The following is an 11602-nucleotide window of genomic DNA, read 5'->3' as shown; positions in this document are numbered from 1 at the left end:
AATCATATTTACACATGTGAAAATCAAATGGGCGTGATTTGTCTGAAATCAGACAGTACCCTGCACTCATTAAGGTTAAAAAGCGCTTCCACATTATTGTCTGTGAAGGTTCTCAGTCATCCAGGTCATCGTAGTCAAAGGAGCTTGCAAAGAAGAAGAAGCTTCTCGGATGAGAGGTGAAACTTCTTCAAGTAACTTAAAGATGTCCAGACGCTTTTCTTTGCAAGCTCCTTTGCCTTCCACATTATTTTTTTTTTATTCTTACTTGAAAATTAATCAATTTAAATATCTGATTGGCAGCTGAATATTGTTTTTCCATGTAGACGACACATCACAGAACCTGTTACACGTGTTTATTCCCATTAAATAACTAAATTAACAGCTCAGAAAACGTGTGGTGGAAACGGTTTGTTTGCTCTCTGAACAAATGTATGCTTTGTTTTGTTTCTTATTTATGAAAATGAACAACTTTAAAACACAGCATTCAGCATCAGGAAATATAATAACATGTGTATATGTTAATATCACATTTTAATGTGTATGTAAATAAACTGCACACTGAATTTGTTCTTCTTCCAAAAATAAGTTTTTGTAGCATCAACAGTTGACCGAGACAATATTTAGCTCTGCCAGTTTGTGGGTTTGGGTGGTGCCAACTAGCTGCCTGTGGCTGATTTAAGTGTCTCAGAATAAACATGGTTTGTGCTGTAAAAGCCCTGAATAATACTAAAATCTTCTCCCAGAACAACATTTGTCACGTATTCAATGAAATGCAGAGCACTTCAATTGGTGTCTAAGGTTTTGGCTCTTAGAGTCACTGAAAGTTTGCACTGGCAGGTTTGTCTCTGCCACATCTGCAGGTACTCTTTGAACAAGGTGGGCAAATCAGCCTTGAGTGCTGGAACTTCCACAAATAGCAAAAACATCCGACTTGCTGTCTAGTCATAGTTGACTTTACTAAGCTATACTGAGTCATTATTCCAGGATCGCCACCACACCCTGCAGAGGTCACAGACTGAGCAGTCCTCCATCCAAAACAAAATAAAACCTCAAACTGCCTTTTCTGTTATGTCTGATTCCTTCGGCTCTGGTGCACCTCCCCTTAGATTGTCAATAACACCGTCTTTCAGTGATGCTGAAAAACTTCTGAACACATTTCTAATTTACTGAATGAAAACTCAAGGATGCAGAGCAGGGGCTCATGAAAAATACAGTTGTCAAAAACATCTTTCTAATATGTTTGTTCAGAAGATGCTGGATGATTTCAGCAAATGCCTTTTTTTCTGGTGTATGGTTCATTAATAGTTTTTTAGGTGGCTATTACCTGTCTTGCTCTCTTTCTATCACATAAACTATGGATGAATGAAATACACAGTCCTGATTTCTTTCCTAGTTGTACGACCACATAAGTTGTTCCCACCAGCCACGACTGCCTAACTGGTACAAATCTCAGAAGCAGCCAAAAAGTGCAGCTTAAAAAAATACTTTCATAAACTTTTCAATACGAAGAAAACAGACAAGATGAAGGGGTGAACATTTAAGCAGATGTAAAACGTTCCCAAATATTTATTGAAGTGAAGCACAATAAAAGTGCTTTCAGCCCTCAAGTCCATGTGTTTCCTCTGAAATACCTTCTGCAGAGGAAGTGCCACAGGTGCAGTGCACAGCTATTACATGATGTAATGTACAACTTAGATTGAATAAAGAGGTCTACATCTATCCAAAATAAACAACTGAGACATGATTTAATTCTGCCAAGACACTTAGCCAGACACTAAATAGAGTAATTACCAAAGTTCCACACACCAGTATCTAAAAATGTCCTAAGACAGAACTGAAAACCACAAAATGAAAACCATACCAGTGAGAAAGAATTTTGATGTATGATTTAACATGATAATATGATAAATTCAGTCCAGATGTCAGGAGGCACCGTAGGACACAGACGCACACTTATAGTCAGTACTCTTCCAACATGAATTGCTCTGCTGGTTTTGCTTAAAATTATACCTGAATTCCAGGCATTCCAGCACAATGTGTGAAAGTCGAACAGAGTTGCCACAGGAACGCTCGTAGCAGGCGATAAGGACATCGTCAGGTCCTAAGGTCACTTCCTGACGTACACGGGGCCGAGGTCACTGCCGTGTCCACTGCGGAAAAAGAAAAGCACCGCTCGTCTAGACACACATCCACACCCACTCACCATGACTGCTTCACTGCGTGGGTAGAGGTGGAAACAACTGTCTGTGCAATGACAAATCACAGCTCTGCACAGCTCCATGTGTCAGTTCCTCGTGAAATTATAATGGTCCATGTTAAGTAATATAATGGCAGGAATCACGTGTAGACTCAGGGCTATCCCTACTCTGGAAAAAATGGTGATCTGGCCACCATTTTTTCCAGAGGGAAATATTTCTACTATTGGATGGATTTCTGTTACGTTTCTGCACATGTTCAAGATTTTATTGAATTCACCCATGCAGTTTTACTCATATATCCAAACATTTGCCAGGTACATTTTTCAGGATCCTGAATTTTTCTGTAATAAGACCATAAGACTGACCCTAAATTAAACAAGCAGTATGCCCTTACAGCTCACCTGGTTGAGCAAGCAACCCATAAGAATAAAAGTATGAAACTAGGCAGAGAAAGCATGGGAGAAACTCTATGCGTGTAAGGGTTGAAGTCTGTTAAATAAATTGAGAAAAGCAAAGAACAGGTGGACACAGACACACGCCTTGATCAGTTAGAGAGATTAATGCTTGAGTTCCCTAAAATTATTTGTACCTTCTTTCATGTTGCTTTCAAGATGACGCACCAGCTTCCCATCAACCACAGCTCTGTACTCTGTGATTAGTGTTGCCAAAGAACTTCTAAAAACATAAGAACTTGTGCCCGCCTAACTGTTAGTTTCCTAGCATAAACATTTATCTTCCCCTGACACCACCTTGCAATCTTCTGCCTCTTTGATATTTCACCTCTCATATAGAATATATTCCACCTTTGTGTACATTCCTTCACTCTTATACGTCACCTTATGTACCTCACTCTTCATGAACTCGTCACTGCAGCCAATTTCATCCTATTTGCAAAATCTACTTCTCTCTGCCCATCCACATTTCTTTTCTTGAAACCATACCTACTCACCACCTCCTCAGCACCTCTACACCTTTCACACACATGTCCAGTTAATGTGCTCCTTTTAACTGCCCTGAAATCCAGCTTTTTGGCAGATATTCAACGTCACCCCAGCTTCAAAATCTCCTCATCCTGTTTGACTTTTCATCCACAACACTTTTCACTTGCTCTTCTTTCAAGATCCCCCTACTCAAGTTCTCTTCTTGCCTATGCCAACTAAATATTCTGAATCCACACACACACACACACATATACATATATACATATACATATACATATACATATACATATATACATATACATATACATATATATATATATATATACATACATAATCTCCAGATGCTTGCCTTTCTTTATCTCTTGATGTCTCTAACATGCCTTCCGCCGCTCATATTTCTTAGTCTTAAGCCAACAGTAAAACCCTGATGGCCATGCACCATTTCATTGTTGAAATCAAATATTTGATGTTTGCATGTTTGATTTAGCAAAGATTTTATGCTCGATGCCCTTTATGACACATACCTCCCTATGTTCTTGGGAATGACAGCAGGAGTACACTGGCTTGTGGCCCCTCTGTGGCTGGGTTAGTTTCAGTAAGGCAGGATTTATAGCAGTGGCTATGAATTAAATGACCAATTCAATTACCACATAAACTAGCGACTAGGTACCTGTCTACCCAGCATCAGTACACTAGCACTCTATTGCCAACATACAGATTTAACTCAAAGCACCACAGAGTTGCTAGGATGGTTTTAACCTTGTCTTGCTTCCTTATGTCCTATTTTTAGGTGTTAGATTTTCCCCCTTTTCCACCAAAATTACTTACATATACTGCTATCTCATCATCCTCGTGTCTGCTTACTTTTTTCATCTGACCCTGGGTTCAGAAGGGTGTTTTTGGAGAGCTGATTGTAGCAACATGAAATAAAAATATTCTGCTGCATTTGTTTACTCACCTAAACCAACAGCATATCCATTTCTGGTTTCATTTACTAAAAATAAATAAGAACAAATAAATATGGAACAAGGTCTCAATTCATGATGGCAACCACATCCTAGCATGGCACTCAGACTCCGTATTTTTAGTTGAAATTGTTGCTAACTTCAGTTAGATACAATCTGCTGCAGCTGCAGAAGTTTAAAACACAGAAAGACTGTATGCATGTATGCAAAGCATAATTTAGAGCTGTGGACTTATCTCATGTTACGCAATATAATGATAATTAAAGCAAACAATACTGAGGAACAGTTGGATGAACATTTAGCAGGAGTTCAGGACACATTTCCAATGAAATGTTTAATTTACTTTTCCGTTCGACTTCAGTTGTAAGATAAACAGTCTAGTCTTCTCTAGATCTGCATCGACAGCTAGATCTTTCACTGATGGCACGCAGGCACCTGTCTCGGTGCGTGGGAGTACTCAGACTGAGCTGTTTTCATTGTGGTAGTTCAGAAGCCGGTGTCACAGTTCCTTATCACAAGGCGATTAAAAAAAATATTTTGATTTACAGAGAGGGCAATGCAGAATAATCTGGCTTCTAAACCTGAAAGACTGGTTTTGAATGCTCTAAAGTGTTGACAGTTCTTTGGAATACTTTTTTCACTTCTCTGTTTGTTATAAGTTATATCTTATTATATCATTATATCTTACCTGCACTTAGTTTATGCTGTACCAGCGGTCAAAGGAGTAATCAAAGTTTCTGTCAGTTATTTCCAGAAAATGCATCTGAAAATTGGACCCTGAAAATTATTATAAAAATTCCAGCTTTCATTTCTTTAATATACGTTATAAAATAAGATGATTTCTTTCTTCTTTTTTGTGCCTATTGTGAAGCGTTCTAACTATCGCAGATGCTCTTGAACCACTATAAGGCGAGAGAGACCTCTAGTGGCCAGAGTGAGCAGTTTGCCCTTTATCTTTTGACTGATAAAAATCAGCTTTCTCATATCCGGACAGGCAGAGATAAATGCACAAAAACACAAACTCATCAGCGTTAAATTGTCTAACTTTGAAGCTCAGGCGTAAAACTTTTTTTTCTGACAAAGCCGATGACCCGAGTCATTCCTCTGTTTGGATCAAGTCATTCACATTTGTCTAGTCACTGTACTGGGTTTGGTCTATGTGTTGTTTGTGGTTTCTCTGTACTTATCTTTTGTCTCTGCACTTTCCCCTCACCCTGCACTGCAGATGGCTGCCCCTCCCTGAGCCTGGTTCAGCCCAAAGTCTCTTCTTAAGAAAAACATTATGTAATGCCAGCTCTGCATTTTGTTATAATTTAATCATTTGCAAAAACACCAACTAGTGACAATGTAACATCTTTGCTTTATGGCAGAAAAATAATCGGACCACTGAGCTTTTCCTTCTTACATTTAACAAATGTTGGCTCACTGTCTTATCAGTGAGGTTCTTTCTTAAGGTTGAATGGTCTTTATCTTACAATTAAAAAAACACATTGAGGCAACTTTTGTTAAGTTAGCTTAACTGAATTAAATACATGGTTCAATTTATAGATCTAAGTTCAATTTACAGATTTCACTTTCAGGGTTCTGGTATTTCCCTTATCCACAGGCAGAGCTGAGGCATGGCCAGAAGTGACTAAAGCCACAAGTGTGCCCATCTCACCCAATGGTAAGAACAAGATGAAGTCTCTGCTTTGATACTAAGGTGCCCATTAAGCAGTGATGCTTCCAAAACAAGTCATACTTGTTCTGTCTTTTTGTAGTTTCACTGTCATGAACTTGACTATGTAGGTCCGTTTTGTTTGGTTTGGTTTGGTCTTTTGCAGTTTTTGAGAATTACTTGGTCTGCTTTCCTTCCTGGGAAAACAGAAGGCAATGATTTACAAATCTGATAAACCCATATTTTTTTTACAATGGAACATAGAAAACTTATGAAGTGTTTAAACTGTGACATCGTATTAAAAACAGCTTATTTTGAATTGGATGGCAGCATCATGTTTCAAAAAGCTGGGATGAGGCAAGAAAAGGCTAGAAATATAAGGGCTGCTGCAAAGAAACTGCTGGAGCAAAACTTTGCAACTAATTTGGTTAGCTGACAACAAGTCATTAACATTAGAAGTTTTGCTGGTTGACTGCTACAGCTGTCTCAGGGCATCCTGTGCAGTTAGCCTCGTGGTAGTAAAACTAAAAAGAAGAATGAAAAATGCTCCGCTCTTCTCCTCTCTGCTCTTCTTCCCTTTTCTGGGAGGCAGTGGGGAGGTAGAGCGTACAGCCCGATCCGGCGGGGAGGTGTGGGAAGCCAGATCGGGCGCCCCCTTCTGGCTCTCCTCTCTATTCTCTCCTATCTTATCTTATCTTACTTGTCTCACTCCTCTCTGTCACCTTTTCTGTCCCTTTGAAGAAATGAGGCTCCATAAATGCTAAAGAGGTAAGTATTTCTCAGCTGCAGTGAATAGATAGAATAAACTGTAGAAAATTAAACAGGAGAAAGAAGAAGAAAAACTATTTTAACATAAACCATTGACACACTCCGGGGCCTGATCAACCCTGGCAGGGCCTCCTTGGATGAGGGTGTCTAGTGATAAACACCTGATGAATCTAAAGTCCACTACTGACGATGTGTCCCAAATTTTAACAATTTAGATCAGATCTCTAATCCCTAAACCTAACCAGGGAAATGGCAGGCTAGCTTGGGTAAAAGAACAAAGGTTGAGGCACACAATGATGTGTGCTGCTGGTACTCTGGGCTGCTTTCCTCACAACAGCCATCCCTCAAGATTTTCTCCATTAAAAGCAATGCATAGTCCTGGATTGTAACAGCTAGTCCTTTACTGAATCATTACTGGGTATAAAAAGAGCATCTTAGAGAGGCTGAGGTTCTCAGACGTAACAATAGGCAGAGGTTCATGCATCTAAGATCTGAAGATGCAAACTGTTTCAGAATAATGTTCCTAAATGTAAACTTGCAAAGAGAGAGAGAGAGCCTTTATTTGTCAGTTGGAGTTGCCCACACCGAGATGACAGACCTTGCCAACCGTACATACAATACAAAACATCACATTGGGGAGACAGGTCAGGCTAGGTAGCAAGGAAAAACACAGAAATTTGTAAAACAAAAGGTCAGACCAGGAGAAAAAAAGAATTTCTGCTCATACTGATCCCTAAAAGGAGTCAGCATGAGGAGAATACAAAATACTCCAGCACATAAAAAACACAAATGTCATCACATCTTGGTGATGGTGTGGCGTGTCAGTATCAGTGCACATGTGTGTGTGCGTGTCAGTAGGTGTGTCCTGTGTTCAGCCTGAGAAAGTGTCCTTTCACCCATTAGGCGAAGCTCCACAGTCCGCAGCCTACGCAGCTGGCCTTGAGGGATCGGGCGAGAGAGACAGTTCGTTTTCGTTATCATATCTCTTGGAAGAATTGCTGTTGTTCTCGTTTGTTCCAACCTTCAAGAGCATCCAGCTGGCGCAGTCAGGGTGGGGGGGTAGCCGAATGAAAGATGATGGATATGTTGTTTTGGAGCGAACACGCTGCATCAATTTTACAGTTGTTCTAGCATCCATCACTGGTGTCCAGGTTTATCTCCCGTTTAAGAGCTGTAAGCTCCTCCAAGATCTTTCCCATAATACATTCAGTAGGAACAGTCTGAGCGCTTAACTCTCTTCCCACATTTTCAATCAAAGCGGCCAGTCTTGTGGGGTTTTGAACCGCAGACTTTAAATATCAAATAATCTACAGTACGTAATATCCACAATATTGATTTCTGGTGAAATCACTGTTTGCAAGGGAAAAGGTCAAAAATCTGTATCACATGCCCATCACTGGGTCCTCCAGTTGCACTGCATTAAAAACAGACACGATTCTGTCATGGAAATCTCTGCATGGCATCAGGGACACTTCCAGACATCAGTGTCTATGAACAAGGTTCACAGTGCCATCCAAAAATGCAGGTTAAAGCTCTATCATGAAAAGAAGAAGCCACATGTGAATGTGACAACATTTGTGGTCGCGTTATCTGAAATTGAAAATAATTTTTCTTTCTGGGTGTGAGCAACATATGCTCACATTTTTTTCAGGCATGTCTTGTGTAATGCATTCAATACAACTGCATGGCTTTGCAGTAGAAGGGTCCAAGTGATAACGTTGACATTACAACAACTGAAAACAAATTTCCCACGCATGGGACTAATAAAGGTTATCTTATCTTAAAACTTTTGACAAATCACGAAATGAAAGATGCAAAGAAAAGCAGCAAGACTATCAGACAACAACATTCCTCTGCCAAAATCCAGCAACTGGTCTCCTCAGTTCCCAGACATTTACAGACTTTTGTTAAAATAAAAGAGAATGCTGCACAGAACATGGGCCTGCCGTGTTGCTGACATCAAACTTAAAAAGACCTTGTTTCCTTCTTTAAAATTTTTCTCATTATTTCAATGTAAACATTTTGTTTCGCTTCATTGTAAAAAAAAAAAATATGGGTTTATGATCTTTGCAAGTTATCAAAGTTTTTTTATTTAAGCACTATTCCAATTTCTTTGCAATCAGGGTTGTATTTTTTGTAATACTTTTGAACATCTGCAACATGTGGAGATGAATTCATGGAGATGAAATGTAAATGTTTTCATCAATATATCCTGTCACATTGAGGAATGTGGTCATGTTTGCAGCTTTCCTTTGCATAACATCATGTGAGATTTGTGAATGTGAGAATATTTGTGGGAGGAGAAACCCAAACAGCAAATCAAATGTGTGCCAAAGACAACACCCACCCTCCTTCTCCCTCACCATTGGTGCTGCCTGGTGTAGTTTTGAAAACTCAAGATCACCAAAATGAGAAGCAGCACCTTCCTGATGGCAGGACTAAAACTTCACAACTGAACAAGGCCTTTTGAAAATGTACCAAGTAGTTTGCATAGTTTATGGCCAGTCTATACAAAAGCATATAACACCACATGGTAGAAAGTAAATCTACCTTCGGTTTGAGTAGACATTTTAGGTTATGTTTCACTGCCACCTGCTGGAAATTTGCTGGGCTTTCTATTGGCAGCTATAACACCTGTCCAGTCTCTGCTGCACAGACTTTGCCATCATGTCCAGTCACAATGATTTTGGCAGTGCACTAATGAGTGTATAAATCCTGTCTGTTTCCAAGTGACGCCCAGCTGTGAATGTTCACTGCTGATCTGTCAGTTTCTCTTCCATTTTCTGTTCTAAACACTGGATAAGATTTACCCACTTGTTTCTGTTAAAATCAATTTAAACAGAAACAGTTTGTACTGAACTAAAGAAGCAAATAAATGTTCTCCAAAATGACTAGAAACAGCAAGCCACAAGCACATCTGTTAGTAATTATCATGTTATTCAGAGAATATGTGAAGTATTGCAAGATTAAAGCAAAGTCATAAAGTGATATTTATGACAACTGCAGACTCTGGCGTTTTGTGGGAACAGTTTGGGGGAAAACATGTATCCTGTTGACAACATGTCCGTGGTGCTGTCCATAAATAAAAGGTTGTGTAAGCTGTAAAAAGAAAGAAAGAAAGAAAGAAAGAAAGAAAGAAAGAAAGAAAGAAAGAAAGAAAGAAAGAAAGAAAGAAAGGAGAGACCTCCTTCCTCCTGCTTTGAGTGAGGTCCTGGCCAATATCACCTTTGGACTATAGTAAAACATCACAAAAACTTTTGTGGCTGAATGAAATCAAATCTGTGTAGTTTGTAGCATCCACTTAACGGCATGTCTGAATCTCATTGATTAAAATGACATGTACCATTTCCAACATTACTGTATTTGTCAAACATCAAAGCAAACTTGTCCTTTTTGATATCCTACAAGGAGCAACAAAAAGCAAATATTTAAGATATGTGTAGCCTCTTTCTTTCGATATGAATATTTGTTTATTCTTTAAGACAAAGACTTCTCTGTTTCTTATGATGATAATAAGAAGATAAAAAAGGAAATGGGAACTGTCGACCATGCATGTTTTTCTCTCATTTCTCCTGTGCCTGCACAAAAGGCTTTTCAAAACATTTTCTAATCGACCTCGCTAAAAAAAGCTTCATGTGTAAGGCCTTAGAAAAAACTCTCTGTTAAAGACACATCAGATTTATAGTTTCACATCTGTAGTGCAGCTTTTTTAAAACATGATGCCATTGTCTCTACATTAATGGGGCAGATGAGCTAACAGCTGTTAACAGTTAACATGTCAGACTTGTGTTAACCAAGAGTCAGTCCAGTTCTTGCACAATCTTCCTTATCTTTATTAAATGCTGCACTGTTTACATGCTAATAAGCATGTAATGGAGACTTATTTATGGAAGAGGAAAAGAGTGAAGGGAGGCACTCAGATATTTTTTCACACTGGCTCAGTGGAATGTTTTTTAAATTGAAAATGGATTCTTTGTTGATGAAAAATTGTAGGATTGCTCTGAGCTACAACCACTTGTTGATGCTAGGAAGTGAAGAGAGGAACCTCTGTGTACGCTCGGTCTTGAAGAGGCTTTAAACAGAAACTGTGTCTTCAGCACGGGTGGATATAACAAAGTAACTCCAGTATTGCTTAAATACATATCTGTATAACCTTTTTTTTTTAATGAAAATGATAAGTACAATTTCTGATCATTCTACAGTTGTTTTTAATGAAGTAACATTGTTAGTGTATGGCTTTGAGTACTTGTTGCATTAGTATTTTTACTTGAAGTATTACATAAAGGACGGGGATAGCCACTTCCTCCACCACTGGTTTTCAGTGATAAAAAGGTTCTTGAGAAAACTGCTCACAGCAAGACGGACAGATTATCTGGACAAAGAAGGACTCTGGAGCTGCTCAAATCTAATTTTCCAGCTTTAGGCCTCACAAATAAAATTCTTCTGGCCCGTTTAATTGGAAGCAGGATATTCAAAACCTCAGCAAAGAAAACTGAATTACTATCTCATAACAAAAATGCTGATAATTTATAATAGAAAAAGAACAAGGGGCTCATACAGAAATGTCACTATTATGAATCATTTTAGTGTTTTTTTGGCAGCAAACAGAAGGCTTCTGTGGATTGAAAGTAGAAACTAAGTGGAGAGTGGTCACATGTGACTGGCAATGATGATTGGGCTGATTTCAGGGGAGGTCAGCATTGGTTAAAATGCAAAATCTGCTGCCAAAGCAGATTGAAAATATAGCACGCAAGTTTGACATTCTGTTCACAGCTGTTTGGACTCAAGTTAAAAGAGGATGTGCTCACTGTGTTTAGATTCCCATGGACCAAAATGTTCTTTGTGTAAAAAAGAAAGTACGGTTTTTATAAAGTGTTGTCAAAGCAGACGACAAAAAGTTTTGATTAGGCAGAAATATTATTGCAATTTGAGCATCACCTAAAACAGGTTTTTGTACTCTTACATAACAATTCATTTTCTGCTTCATTGAATTCACATAAGGTTGATCCTCTTCATTAGAATTCACCATCGCATCCTGTTATAATGCTCACATGTCACACCTCCGCCATACAC

The sequence above is a fragment of the Diplotaxodon limnothrissa genome, linkage group LG20 (genome assembly GCF_057381915.1).
Source record: "Diplotaxodon limnothrissa isolate DT_005_m linkage group LG20, D_limnothrissa_male_GT1.1, whole genome shotgun sequence".
Taxonomy (NCBI): domain Eukaryota; kingdom Metazoa; phylum Chordata; class Actinopteri; order Cichliformes; family Cichlidae; genus Diplotaxodon; species Diplotaxodon limnothrissa.
Note: the sequence above shows the minus strand (reverse complement) of the source record.